Raw genomic sequence first — 15,668 nt, forward strand, 5'->3', positions numbered from 1 at the left:
TTCCAATTTATTAAAATATAAACAAGCTTTTGCATAAAAATGCTTTTTCCAAGTTGACAGTACTATAGGACTTCTCAGCATCATCTTATATAATAAACTAAAGAATCACATGATTCAATTAATATAATTAACACTCAGTTAACTTCTAAAATATCTGGCTTTAACAACTGGCTTCAAAGTAATACACCCATTCAAACCAGAGTTTTCATTTACCCTTAGAAAATTAATCCATTCATACTCCCCAATTTCTGTACATAATTTAATATCACCCCACCCCACACACCCCTCATCACTCTCGCATATATAACATCAAGCATGACAAATTTAAAACAGTGTTCCACAGAATTTTTACTTTCACTCAGTAGAAACTTCAAAGAGATATCACTGATTTCAAAAATAAGGATGATGTTTCATGGCTAAGATACCAACCATGTGATCAATGAGGTAATGAGAATGGGAGGAGAACTCTGATGAATACACAGCAGGAGCAAGTTGGGACAATCCAGTGAGAACAGACACCAATTTGGTTTCAGTACTTGACCCTTTAGAGTTCCCAGCATTGCTACAAGTTGCCTCTTTGCTCAACCACAGGGAAACAGCAGGGGTTAGAGCAATCAAATAAATAAGGGCAGGGGACAAGGTCATGGCTACTAGGTTCCAACTATGAGAAATTGTTCAAGCCAAGAGCTGAGGTAAACTCTAATAATAATGTATTTATTTCATCTAATCACATGTAAACTGAGGTCGAACTTTCAGTATTGAACAGGGCTTTACTTATTGAACCTGAAGTCAAGGGGATTTTTCTGACTTTTTGAATGAAATGCGTTTGTCTGCATGGAAATTAAATTTAAAAATTCTGTTTTTGAATAACAGTGACTACTGATTTTAACATGAAAAAATAGTACCTTTATGCCTAGTAGTTGCAATTGCACTCTCTTTTGTATTGTTGTCTTAAAAAATTATAATCATTGTTTTTTAGCATGATAGGTCTTGAATTTTTATTTCATTCTTATCATCTTCCTTCCATATAAATTTCAATGTCCCACTACATAATGCTTCATAAACAAAACCTTCTTTTAACTATTCATTCAGTACATTTACAAAATACTCTTTTTGTCAGTCCATTAATTTCTTGTACATTCCGTACCCTATACCATCTGGTCTGGATATTGCATCAACATTTACTTTCATAAGTACTTTATACGATTCATTAATAGTAATTTATCTTTCAAATTCTTCCTTAACTTGCTGTGGTAATATTTTCCCTATAACTCATTAGCAATTTTAGGCTTCATGCAAAGTCTACATGTTTGCAGCATGTTAGTGTGATGAGTAGCAGCGTTTACAAAATATGCATGTTGCTCGTTGCACTAACACAGTTAGTGATGGCAGCTATGAAATGGTGCTGGGAGCATGTTCACACAATCTACACAAAAGTACTTGCCTGTATGCAAATGCATTATGTGAGCAGGCATGGACAGCTTATGTGAAGTAAAGGCAAGTGACTTTTAAGTATGCAGATGCTGGGGACTTGAAATTAGAATAACTTATAAAGAACACAATGTGAGCAGTGCATGGATAATTATGAGGGGAGAGTAAATGGAAAAAATGTATGCAGTTAATGTATCCAAATATGATGATGCCACAAAGAAACATTTTTCAATATAAAAAAGTTCATATTGATGGAAGTAATAAACAATCCTGTTTTCTAAGTGTTTACCCATATACATAACTTAAAAATGGACATGCTAACAATGAATGTGAGTGAGACGCAATGCAACATTGAAAGAAAGGGAAAGTAAATGTGATATTAATGTTGATAATATGCTGAACTGAGATAATAGCTAGCAGGAGCAATGGATACATTATGGGCCATTTGTATACATGGCAGTTGCTGAATATGACATGCATATGCAGGGAATGTATGTGTGATATCTGACTGCACTGCTGTGTCCTGCACTCCATGCTGTATAAACAAGGCATAAGCCATACAGCAGCTGTATCATGCACAGCTGAAAGGGACATATTTGTCACTGGACAACCACAGATAGGGGGTATATTACACTGACACGTCTTAACATATATTTTATATATGTGTGCATTATAAACAGTAATATAATAGTAATAAAAATGCATAAGTGACAAATGACAGCACAGATCTGATGACATTGCAGTAGTTCAATCTCTCCATCTGTAAATGGAGTGCATCTAATACTGGATTACACTGGGCATGGACACAAGGCATTTCAGCGAACACTGCCATAACAGCATGTACTCAATATATGACACAGTATTACATAACAGCATGTACTCAATATATGACACAGTATTACATAACAGCATGTACTCAATATATGACACACTATTACATAACAGCATGTACTCAATATATGACACAGTATTACATAACAGCATGTACTCAATATATGACACACTATTACATAACAGCATGTACTCAATATATGACACAGTATTACATAACAGCATGTACTCAATATATGACACAGTATTACATAACAGCATGTACTCAATATATGACACAGTATTACATAACAGCATGTACTCAATATATGACACAGTATTACATAACAGCATGTACTCAATATATGACACAGTATTACATAACAGCATGTACTCAATATATGACACAGTATTACATAACAGCATGTACTCAATATATGACACAGTATTACATAACAGCATGTACTCAATATATGACACAGTATTACATAACAGCATGTACTCAATATATGACACAGTATTACATAACAGCATGTACTCAATATATGACACAGTATTACATAACAGCATGTACTCAATATATGACACACTATTATTTGGCATTTGAGGTACAACAGAAAAAAATTCATGACCTTTGCCCAGTGCAGTTTGCAGTTAGATGTGAGGATAGCTGTGATACAGGCAACAGGGAAGATAATCTTCTCTCACAGAAAATGACATAAAAACTTTGAACATGGCACCTGTTTCCTTCTCTTTATTTTGTGAAAATTATTCCTAGATCTATTCTTCTCTAACAAGACTACTAGATGCTTTGCAGCCACACAAACAAGTTCCCCCATCGTGAGAAATGAACCTCCTACCTATGTAGCTACACAATCTAGATAGTGTGACACATAGTGAGTATAGGTAACCTCTGTTTTTTTATTATCTTCAGAGTATACTGCGTTTGGTTCATAGTGATAAGAATCTGAACTGTATCTTGTGAATTCCCTGGTGTTCATTGAGTTATCTACTTCCTTAGAACTGCAGACAAAATTGTATCGAGAGTCAGAAACTGTTGTCAGAGCCAATTCATATCAATGTTATAAATGTTCCTCTCCTAGGTCCATCAATGGTAGTCACAACATTTCTTGACAGCCACTTCTAGCTGACCCACCCTGATTGATACTGCATTCAAAGTAATTATTCACACTTGCAAGCACTTAGCAGGTATTAACTTCTCAGTGCTCACCTCTGCAGAGGTAGGACATGTACATGCAGTCGTTAGGTCCTTAAACAGTACACAATCTACACTCAGTGCAGATTTTGGACTTCATGAATGCTAATGAGTTCACACCTTTTTTTCATATTCACAGTGCTAACATCATTTAGGCAAGGAAATGGGTATCATGGTAGGGAAGACTGTTTACCCAAAGAGATGCATGCTGCTAATTGCTTGCAAAACATGTTTCTAGTACCACAGCTACCTTGATGCAAAAGTAAGCTGCTTTTTTTATACAAAATGCTGTATTTCAACCTTAATGATGGACTGCATTTCACAATACACCCATATCTTAGAGTATGCATTGCTTGTCACTTGCTGGTAGCATAAGCATGTATTTCAGTTATTTGTTACAATACATTTTGTGAAGAATGTAATGTGTTATTACAGAACATTTTTATGTTCATTTGGCAAGTTATTGCAGGAGAGTGTTGTATCACTTTCTAGCTAAGTCAGATGTTTGACGTTTGTAGACGACAAATGTGTTAAGCCTGTCATGTATAACTGAATACTCTCCTCACAACTGGACACCCAAGAACACATTTATTCACTTACACTAGATAAGTGTACACTGCTTTGATTATTGCTGCAGTGTTCTACTCAGTTACACAGCTGTTGTCCTCCTTATATCACCTGCACACTTTTTTGGAAGGGGGGGTCTGTATTTACTTCAGTGTACTAATATGTAGCTTTAATTTTTTTTAATTATTTTGCACATTGATGTTGATTCTGACATGGAGGACAGCACCAGTGGGTATACTGCAAAACTTTCAAGTAACTATTACAATGAAATAATTCACTTTCACGTCTTTGATGTTACGCTTGCTCTCATGTATTCTACGCACCTCTATCCTGCACTAAGGATGATGACTGTGCACTAGCCTTTTCACATTTTTAAAGTAGTAACAGTTTCATATATGTGTGGGGAAGTAAATGCTTGATGCATATTATTCTGCAAAGTCCATAGGTGGATAATGCGGGCATCATTGTCATACAGTGTTACTGATATTGTACACAGGACAGGTGTCTCATCTTAGGGACATATAACTACTTCCATATGGAACTAAACAATATATTTTCAAGCAAGTTCCACACTTTCCTTGGGGCTCAGATGAGGGCAAGATTCAACATAGCATATTTAATATGCGGTTTTCCTGTCTACCTGGTTTTTGCTGCACATTTTTCTGTGTCACATTGGACATATTAAGTCAAATAGGGTCTAAATACCCTTCCTCATAGGTTCATAGGTTCATAGATTAGTACTAAGCTAACTGCCCTTGCGAGCCATTTTAAGCCTAGCCAATTATCCCTTGTGAGAATCAAACCCTACAACTTGTGTTTGCAAGGTAAGTACCTTAACCATTAGGCCACCCTCCCAAACCTGCTTCTTCTTCTTGACAGAGGTCCGGTAATAGTAACTTTAATTAAAGCCTGTTGCATATAGAACTCTCTAATGACAGCAGCAACTGCTAACATTTTTTTTTTTTTTTTTTTTGGATTTCAGGGCAAATGGCTACACTGAGTGTACATGACTGTTTTATAGTTTCATGAATAGCTTCTCCGTGCTGGATTGGTTAATTAGCATGTAATTCAGCTAGTTATTTTTTCATTAACATATTCTGCTGTTTACCTTTGTTTGGTGACTCTACACTCAAGTAGAAGCATTTAATGAATGCAAAATAGTGCACTATTGTATGTGCTGCTTGCCATGCTGTGTACATGATAGCTGAAATTAATGTAACTGTTAATAAATCCAGCCTGTTGTTTTTCCATTCTCTCTTATTTTCCAACCTTATATTATTATACATATTTTCATATGTAGTTGGCATGATCGAATGGCCAGAATGTCAAAATCCACTCCATCGAGACCATAACCTTGAAGACTGCATTTGTTGAAAGCTGACATGATCAAAGTTTAACCCATCGAACATCATGGTAGGCCAGTAGCTCAGGCATCACCATGTATACAGGCATGTACATATTTATCTAGTGAATGCAGTGTATTTAAGTAGTAGTAGTATTCATGGATGTCTGATATGCTTACCATGGTATTCAATGGGTTGAACTTCTATCATGTCGGCTTTTGACAAATGCAGTCTTCAAAGTTGTGGTCTCAACAATCTGGGTTTCAACATTCTAGCCATTCAATCATGTCAACTAGATCCATTTTTCCATAAGTTGTGCACTTTGTTCTTTTCACCTCTACTTTTAATTTTTTTATTTCTCTAATTATACTAATAGCCTCCTTTACAATATTACCTAGCTTAAGCAGACATCTTTTCCCCTGTAAATAATATCTTTACCTAAATATTAATGACTTACTTTATTCTCTATTTTTTATAGGTTAATTGTTGTTTACTAGGCTAATGAGCACTAGAGTTTTTTTAAGCCTAGCCATGAAAGAGGACACACTCAGGAGTGCAGCATTCCTTAAAGAAGGCACGGCAATATCAGCACTGCATTTATATTGTGTCGGAGTAGAACTCTCATCCTTCCGCACCAAAGGAAAGTATGCTACCTGTTGTCCTACTAACACTGATGCATTTCTTAAATCATAATACTCTCTTGTATTATTGTACAAATTCTCTAATACATTCCTGTAAATCATCCCATATCTTGCATTATCTTCCTTTCTGTCATCATCCTGCCACTGGAAAAAAAAACTATCTAGTTCTTTTTAAATTCTATCTACCACTCAGACCAGTTTTATAGAAGTTCTTCATAGGATAATCGCTGTTCTACAACTGCAATACTTCCCACTCTCCAGCATTACCCCATAATTTCTCATGTTTCTTATTATTACTTTTCCTTTTTTAATATACTCCCTTTCATCCATCACCTCCATCCATATTGCTACTTGGCATCACACACCCATCACAACATTATTACAGTCTGCTAACCCAAGCCTTCCGATAATACAAAATAATTAATTTGATATACCTGTTCATATACATATTCAGTGACCACTCTCCAACCTATTAGGTACTCTAAACAATCACCCAAAGAACACCTCTACAAAGTATGCCACAATCTGACCCACTTCAACCCAGACAAGTTTAACTCCACACTGTCCAACATCAATTGGACCTTCCTCTATAACTTCCCTCTAAATGATGCCGTAACTGCCTTCAACCAAATATTTCTAGACATACTAAACACCATGGACCCATCTAGAAAAGTCAGAGTAAAATCAAACTGTGCCTCCCTTGCTTACCAAGCAAACCCACTCTATTATGCATCAGAGAGACACTGTATGGAAAAAATGGTTCAAAAATAAAACCCCTCTCCTACTCCATCTCTACAAAGAATTCAGAAACAAGTGTAAGAAATTAATCATTAATGATAAAAAATCATTTTTTATTTCCAACCACTGCGAGCCCTCATACCAACCCTAAAAAATTCTGGTTCACAATTAACTCAATCCTCAACCCCCCAGTACCCCACCCACCCCAAACCCCTTCCCTGTCAATACTGCATTTGAAACTGCTACCCTACTAAACAATTACTTCATAGAAACAATCCAAAACCTAACTCAACATACTCCCAAAGCCTCCTCTGCTTTCACCCCTCACCCCTTCTTCCTCTGACACCTTTTCCTTACAACCTGCTTCCACCACATTTATCAAGTCCCAATTAAATAAACTCAAACATTGCTCTTCCTCCACAGACAACGTACCCTCCCAGTTCCTTAAAATTGCTTCAGATTCTATTGCCTACCCTGTCTCTATCCTCATTAATCATTCCATTGACAAGTCTGTCATCCCTGACTTATGGAAATCCTTTTACACAATTCCTCTCCATAAAGAAGGTAACTCCACTGATCCCTCAAACTATCGTCCCATTGCTATACTATCCCCACTCTCCAAAATACTTGAAAAATGTGTTCATTCTCAGCTATTCAAATACTTGCTTGGCAATAATCTAATAGATTAGAGCTGGGGCAAAGGTAGGTTTGTGTGGAAGTTATTTTTGTAGGTAAGATTGGACAAGCATTGGAGGAGTATGAGCTGGTATAGCATAAGGGAATTAGGAACAGAAGGAGGAAGCAGGGGGCCTGGGGGAGTGGATAATTAAGGAAAGCATGTTTGTGCAAAGGGAGAATGATAGGTAGACATCCTTGTCTTATATCACATTTCCTGCATATTTCTTTACTCAGCCAGCCATTTGCTAATGCTCTAACCATATTATTCTGCTATGCTGACATATGCACTGTCCAAATTCTATTACTTATTCCATTATTCCATACTTCTCCAGAACATTCCACCTAACATCTTGTCCTGTGGTATCAAATGCCTTGCTAATATCACCTGCCATAATTTTCACATCCTCTCTTTTACTTTTAACAGTATTCACAATTTCACTCAGAACCAGAAACAATTTCATCATCATCATCATAAACACCCCCCCTTTTCCAATTTTCTATACAGGGTTGGGGTATTGTGTCAACTTTTGCCTTCTTTCTCCATTCACTGCCAATCTCTTACCTTTTTTGGCAGTCATGACTGACTGTTGCAGATCTTTGTTCACATAATCCATCCCTCTCTTTGCTGGACACCCTCATTTTATCTTGTCTTCTTCCTACTTGTCCCAATATCTTCCACACCTGATTGTCTTCTGATTTTCTGCACAAGTGCCAGCACCACCATAGTCTTTTCTGTGTCCTGATGTCCACACTTCTTCATGTATCCAATAGTTTGCATCATACCACCTTCTCAGACACTTCATCTTCATCACCTCAAGCTTCCTCAACTGCTCTGCCTTTACCGCCCAGGTTTCTAAACCATACAGTAGTACTGGTCACACCACTGTTTTATTCAACTTACTTATCAGTTTCTTTGGCATTCTTCTGTCATACATCATCCCTGCCATTCTGTGCCAGTTGCCTTCAGTTCCTCTGATTCTAGCTTTGACCCATCATTCAGAAATAAACATTTTTCAACAATCCCTCCCAGATACTGAAGCTGTTAACCTGTTTCATTATTTCTGTTCTATCTCAATTTTCAGCTACTTCTGTTTTCCCCCATTTGCTGCCATTAAAACTGTTTTTTCTGTACTCATTTTCATGCCATGTGACTTCAGATTTGCATTCCATTCCATTCCCCAATACTATGCCGAAGTTCTTCTTGATAGTCTGCCTGTTATACCACATTGTCTGCCTATAGCAACTTTGTTGACTTGCCCCCCTCCAATCTGTTTGCTGATGTAATCTATCACCAGTATGAACAGAAGTGAGTTTAGAGCAGAACCCTGATGCACACCCACTCCCTCTGGGAACCCCTCCGTGAGACCAAGCACTGTTTGTACTTTAGTCACAGGGTTCTTGTCCATAGCCTGTACGAATTTTACAATGTTGCTTGAACTTTGAACCAACACAGGACTTCTTAAATCAGCTTCTTAGGACCCTGTCATATGCTTTCTCTGAGCCTAGGAATTCACAGTTGGACTCCATCCTCATCTCTAACTTCTTCTCAACTATCTGTTTCACTGCAAAAAATGGGTTGGTTGTGCTGCATCCCGATCTGAATCCAAACTACTCATCTATTTTTCGTGATATGTAGTATTTTTACTTTGTATTTAAAGACATAGAGTACACATTCTGGACATTAATTCCAGAATGTATGTGCTTCTTGACACGGAGAAATGTGGAAACAAACACAAGGAATAAATGGAAGATAAAAGGAGATGAAATAAAAATGGTGATGCATAATCAATCAGCATGGAAGTCTGTAGGAGCAGATAGCATTCATGTGGATGCTTGGAAGTTGGGAAAGTAATATCGATAAAAACAAATAGGACAGCTAAAGGTAAAACCTGAGTAATTCTGCTAGTAAAGAAAATAAAAATAAAAAGCCACTCAGGAACTAAGGATTCAATTTATTAAAATATAAAAATGCTTTTCCAAGTTGACAGTACTATAAGACTTCTTAGCATCATCTTATATAATAAACTAAAGAATCACATGATTCAATTAATATAATTAACACTCAGTTAACTTCTAAAATATCTGGCTTTAACAACTGGCTTCAAAGTAATACACCCATTCAAACCAGAGTTTTCATTTGCCCTTGGAAAATTAATCCATTCATACTCCCCAATTTCTGTACATAATTTAATATCACCCCACCCCACACACCCTCATCACTCTGCATATATAACATCAAGCACGATGTTATATATGCGATCTTGTCAGAACTGCCTTCAACCAAATATTTCTAGACATACTAAACACCATGGACCCATCTAGAAAAATCAGAATAAACTCAAACTGCGCCCCCCTTGCTTACCAAGCAAACCCACTCTATTATGCATCAGAGAGACACTGTATGGAAAGAATGGTTCAAAAAGAAAGCCCCTCCCCTACTCCATCTCTACAAAGAATTCAGAAACAAGTGTAAGAAATTAATCATTAATGATAAAAAAATCATTTTTTATTTCCAACCACTGTGAGCCCTCATACCAACCCTAAAAAATTCTGGTTCACAATTAACTCAATCCTCAACCACCCAGTACCCCACCCACCCCAAACCCCTTCCCTGTCAATACAGCATTTGAAACTGCTACCCTACTAAACAATTACTTCATAGAAACAATCCAAAACCTAACTCAACATACTCCCAAAGCCTCCTCTGCTTTCACCCCTCACCCCTTCTTCCTCTGACATCTTTTCCTTACAACCTGCTTCCACCACATTTATCAAGTCCCAATTAAATAAACTCAAACATTGCTCTCCCTCCACAGACAACGTACCCTCCCAGTTCCTTAAAATTGCTTCAGATTCTATTGCCTACCCTGTCTCTATCCTCATTAATCATTCCATTGACAAGTCTGTCATCCCTGACTTATGGAAATCCTTTTACACAATTCCTCTCCATAAAGAAGGTAACTCCACTGATCCCTCAAACTATCGTCCCATTGCTATACTATCCCCACTCTCCAAAATACTTGAAAAATGTGTTCATTCTCAGCTATTCAAATACTTGCTTGGCAATAATCTAGTAGATTAGAGCTGGGGCAAAGGTAGGTTTGTGTGGAAGTTATTTTTGTAGGTAAGTTTGGACAAGCATTGGAGGAGTATGAGCTGGTATAGCATAAGGGAATTAGGAACAGAAGGAGGAAGCAGGGGGGCTGGGGGAGCGGATAATTAAGGAATGCATGTTTGTGCAAAGGGAGAATGATAGGTAGACATCCTTGTCTTATGTCACATTTCCTGCATATTTCTTTACTCAGCCAGCCATTCGCTAATGCTCTAACCATATTATTCTGCTATGCTGACATATGCACTGTCCAAATTCTATTACTTATTCCATTATTCCATACTTCTCCAGAACATTCCACCTAACATCTTGTCCTGTGGTATCAAATGCCTTGCTAATATCACCTGCCATAATTTTCACATCCTCTCTTTTACTTTTAACAGTATTCACAATTTCACTCAGAACCAGAAACAATTTCATCATCATCATCATAAACATCCCCCCTTTTCCAATTTTCTATACAGGGTTGGGGTATTGTGTCAACTTTTGCCTTCTTTCTCCATTCACTGCCAATCTCTTACCTTCTTTGGCAGTCATGCCTGACTGTTGCAGATCTTTGTTCACATAATCCATCCCTCTCTTTGCTGGACACCCTCATTTTATCTTGTCTTCTTCCTACCTGTCCCAATATCTTCCACACCTGATTGTCTTCTGATTTTCTGCACAAGTGCCAGCACCACCATAGTCTTTTCTGTGTCCTGATGTCCACACTTCTTCATGTATCCAATAGTTTGCATCATACCACCTTCTCAGACACTTCATCTTCATCACCTCAAGCTTCCTCAACTGCTCTGCCTTTACCGCCCAGGTTTCTAAACCATACAGTAGTACTGGTCACACCACTGTTTTATTCAACTTACTTATCAGTTTCTTTGGCATTCTTCTGTCATACATCATCCCTGCCATTCTGTGCCAGTTGCCTTCAGTTCCTCTGATTCTAGCTTTGACCCATCATTCAGAAATAAACATTTTTCAACAATCCCTCCCAGATACTGAAGCTGTTAACCTGTTTCATTATTTCTGTTCTATCTCAATTTTCAGCTACTTCTGTTTTCCCCCATTTGCTGCCATTAAAACTGTTTTTTCTGTACTCATTTTCATGCCATGTGACTTCAGATTTGCATTCCATTCCATTCCCCAATACTATGCCGAAGTTCTTCCTGATAGTCTGCCTGTTATACCACATTGTCTGCCTATAGCAACTTTGTTGACTTGCCCCCCTCCAATCTGTTTGCTGATGTAATCTATCACCAGTATGAACAGAAGTGAGTTTAAAGCAGAACCCTGATGCACACCCACTCCCTCTGGGAACCCCTCCGTGAGACCAAGCACTGTTTGTACTTTAGTCACAGGGTTCTTGTCCATAGCCTGTACGAATTTTACAATGTTTCTTGAACTTTGAACCAACACAGGACTTCTTAAATCAGCTTCTTAGGACCCTGTCATATGCTTTCTCTGAGCCTAGGAATTCACAGTTGGACTCCATCCTCATCTCTAACTTCTTCTCAACTATCTGTTTCACTGCAAAAAATGGGTTGGTTGTGCTGCATCCCGATCTGAATCCAAACTACTTATCTGTTTTTCATGATATGTAGTATTTTTACTTTGTATTTAAAGACATAGAGTACACATTCTGGACATTAATTCCAGAATGTATGTGCTTCTTGACACGGAGAAATGTGGAAACAAACACAAGGAATAAATGGAAGATAAAAGGAGATGAAATAAAAATGGTGATGCATAATCAATCAGCATGGAAGTCTGTAGGAGCAGATAGCATTCATGTGGATGCTTGGAAGTTGGGAAAGTAATATCGATAAAAACAAATAGGACAGCTAAAGGTAAAACCTGAGTAATTCTGCTAGTAAAGAAAATAAAAATAAAAAGCCACTCAGGAACTAAGGATTCAATTTATTAAAATATAAAAATGCTTTTCCAAGTTGACAGTACTATAAGACTTCTTAGCATCATCTTATATAATAAACTAAAGAATCACATGATTCAATTAATATAATTAACACTCAGTTAACTTCTAAAATATCTGGCTTTAACAACTGGCTTCAAAGTAATACACCCATTCAAACCAGAGTTTTCATTTGCCCTTAGAAAATTAATCCATTCATACTCCCCAATTTCTGTACATAATTTAATATCACCCCACCCCACACACCCCTCATCACTCTCGCATATATAACATCAAGCACGATGTTATATATGCGATGCGATGCCGTAACTGCCTTCAACCAAATATTTCTAGACATACTAAACACCATGGACCCATCTAGAAAAATCAGAATAAAATCAAACTGTGCCCCCCTGGCTTACCAAGCAAACCCACTCTATTATGCATCAGAGAGACACTGTATGGAAAAAATGGTTCAAAAATAAAACCCCTCCCCTACTCCATCTCTACAAAGAATTCAGAAACAAGTGTAAGAAATTAATCATTAATGATAAAAAATCATTTTTTATTTCCAACCACTGCGAGCCCGCATACCAACCCTAAAAAATTCTGGTTCACAATTAACTCAATCCTCAACCAACCAGTACCCCACCCACCCCAAACCCCTTCCCTGTCAATACTGCATTTGAAACTGCTACCCTACTAAACAATTACTTCATAGAAACAATCCAAAACCTAACTCAACATACTCCCAAAGCCTCCTCTGCTTTCACCCCTCACCCCTTCTTCCTCTGACACCTTTTCCTTACAACCTGCTTCCACCACATTTATCAAGTCCCAATTAAATAAACTCAAACATTGCTCTCCCTCCACAGACAACGTACCCTCCCAGTTCCTTAAAATTGCTTCAGATTCTATTGCCTACCCTGTCTCTATCCTCATTAATCATTCCATTGACAAGTCTGTCATCCCTGACTTATGGAAATCCTTTTACACAATTCCTCTCCATAAAGAAGGTAACTCCACTGATCCCTCAAACTATCGTCCCATTGCTATACTATCCCCACTCTCCAAAATACTTGAAAAATATGTTCATTCTCAGCTATTCAAATACTTGCTTGGCAATAATCTAGTAACTCCCACCCATCACCGCTTCAGACCTCATCACAGCACATCTACTGCTCTACTCTCATTCACCCAAACTGTAGCAGAAGCCCATGACAACAACCTTCTTTCTTGTCTATTCTTTGATCTCTCTAAGGCTTGTGATATGGTCTCCCACTACAAAACTTTCTAACCTTCACCTCTCTAACTCTTCTATAGACTGGTTCACTAGTTATTTATCTAATAGACTACAATCCATATGCTGGCAAACTGTCACCTCCCCATTTTTGCCAGTCTACACTGGTGTCCCCCAAGGCTCTATTTTGGGTCCCCTCCTGTTCAGTATTTTCACTAATAACTTAAACTCTGCTGCTAAGCTCTCAACACTCTTACAATATGCTGATCATTCCACCCTTATTACCACTGCCTACAGTATCCCTGAGTTCCTTTCTCTTACCCAAGACACTTTCTCTTCCATTGAAACCTGGCTAACTGATAATCAACTAATCTTAAATCCCCCCAAAAACTAAACAACTACTTTTTCTTTCTAAAACACTAACTCAACATAAATCCTCTTTCTCCATCACCTCCCTTACAGGGGTGTAGCTAGGATTTTCAAATTTGTACTCACAGCTCTCAAACTGCTACCCCCCCCCCCCCAGCCAAGCTACGGCCATTCTTGTAATTCACGGTTCGATCTTTTAGTGTCAATCAAGAGGCATTCACTGTAATGCCTCTTCAGTAATATAATATAGATTCACTCAAACTCGGTTCCTTGAATTGAAAATGAACCTGAAAGTCAATAGGATTTTTTCTAAAGGACATGAAGATCGAAACTCAAATGTCTGTCATTATTTAGCAGCTTCAGCCTTCAATGATTTTCTAGAAAAATCACAAAATTTATGAGGAACAGACAAAAAATATGCGGCAAAAATCTGGACATTCAGCAAAATTTGGACAGTTGAGAGGTATGCTACCTACCTACCGCTCACACACACGCACACACACACACACACACACACACACACACACACACACACACACACACACACACACACCTGTCAACCTCTTAGAGCAACAAACCCATAAATAAAACTGAGGCAAAGGCCCAAAAATAAAGACATTTTTTTTAAATATTGCTCTTATAAACTTAGATAATAGAATAGTAGTAGGTCTTGCATTAGTCTGCAATTTTCTGAAAGGTATGGAATCTGAAACTCAAATGTCTGCCATTATTTTCTAACTTCAGTCTTTAATGATTTGCCACTAATTTGCTAGAAAACCTCAATTTTATGAAAAACGGACCAAAAATGTGATGCAAAAATATAAAATTGCCAGACAATACAGCTGGGAACCTGTCAAAGAAGGGACACCATTTTAATATGATCACTGTTAACTTGAGCAGCTGACAAAATTAGAGAATCTACATGCATTTCTGAAATAAAAGTAATGTATAACTCTGATCATTACAGTTATTTATAATTGTAAACCCTCCACGTTTTCTTCCAAAATTGCTATTTTGCAGAGGGATTATTAGGGGGAGAGCAACATTTTGTGCCAAAATTGGGGACAGTTGAGAGGTTTGGATATTCCTAATTCTATAAAGCGATTTATTTGCACGTACCTCTCAACCTCTTAATGCAGGAAATCTGGACAAGGCCAAATATATTGGGGGAACATACAAACAGTACTAAAAATTGATCTTGTATAAACTTAAGACAGTTGACAGAATAACAGGTCTTGCTTTAGCATGCATTTTTCTGAAGGATATAACATCTTAAACTTAATGTCTTTCATTATTTAGTGACTTAATTTCTAAATTATTTGCCAGAAAAGTTTTATTTTGCATTTTACAGCACGAACACCAATAAATATCTGCTAAACAAAGCAATGCAGTTTCAGAATGAAACTAGACTTAGCATTAAAACTTCTCTGCCCTTGAAACTCACATTCATTGAAACAGCATTGAAACCCACATTCAAAGAAAATACATTTTGCCAGTGGCAGATAAAGATTAACTTTGGGCAGTTTTCAAATCATAGGCCCCTTGCACATGAAACATACATGTGCTCTTTGATACACCTTCCTGATTGTATTAAATTATATTCCTTGTACAATACAGTAT

This window comes from Protopterus annectens, chromosome 17.part0, assembly GCF_019279795.1.
Source record: "Protopterus annectens isolate FY-2018-M chromosome 17.part0, PAN1.0, whole genome shotgun sequence".
NCBI lineage: Eukaryota > Metazoa > Chordata > Ceratodontiformes > Protopteridae > Protopterus > Protopterus annectens.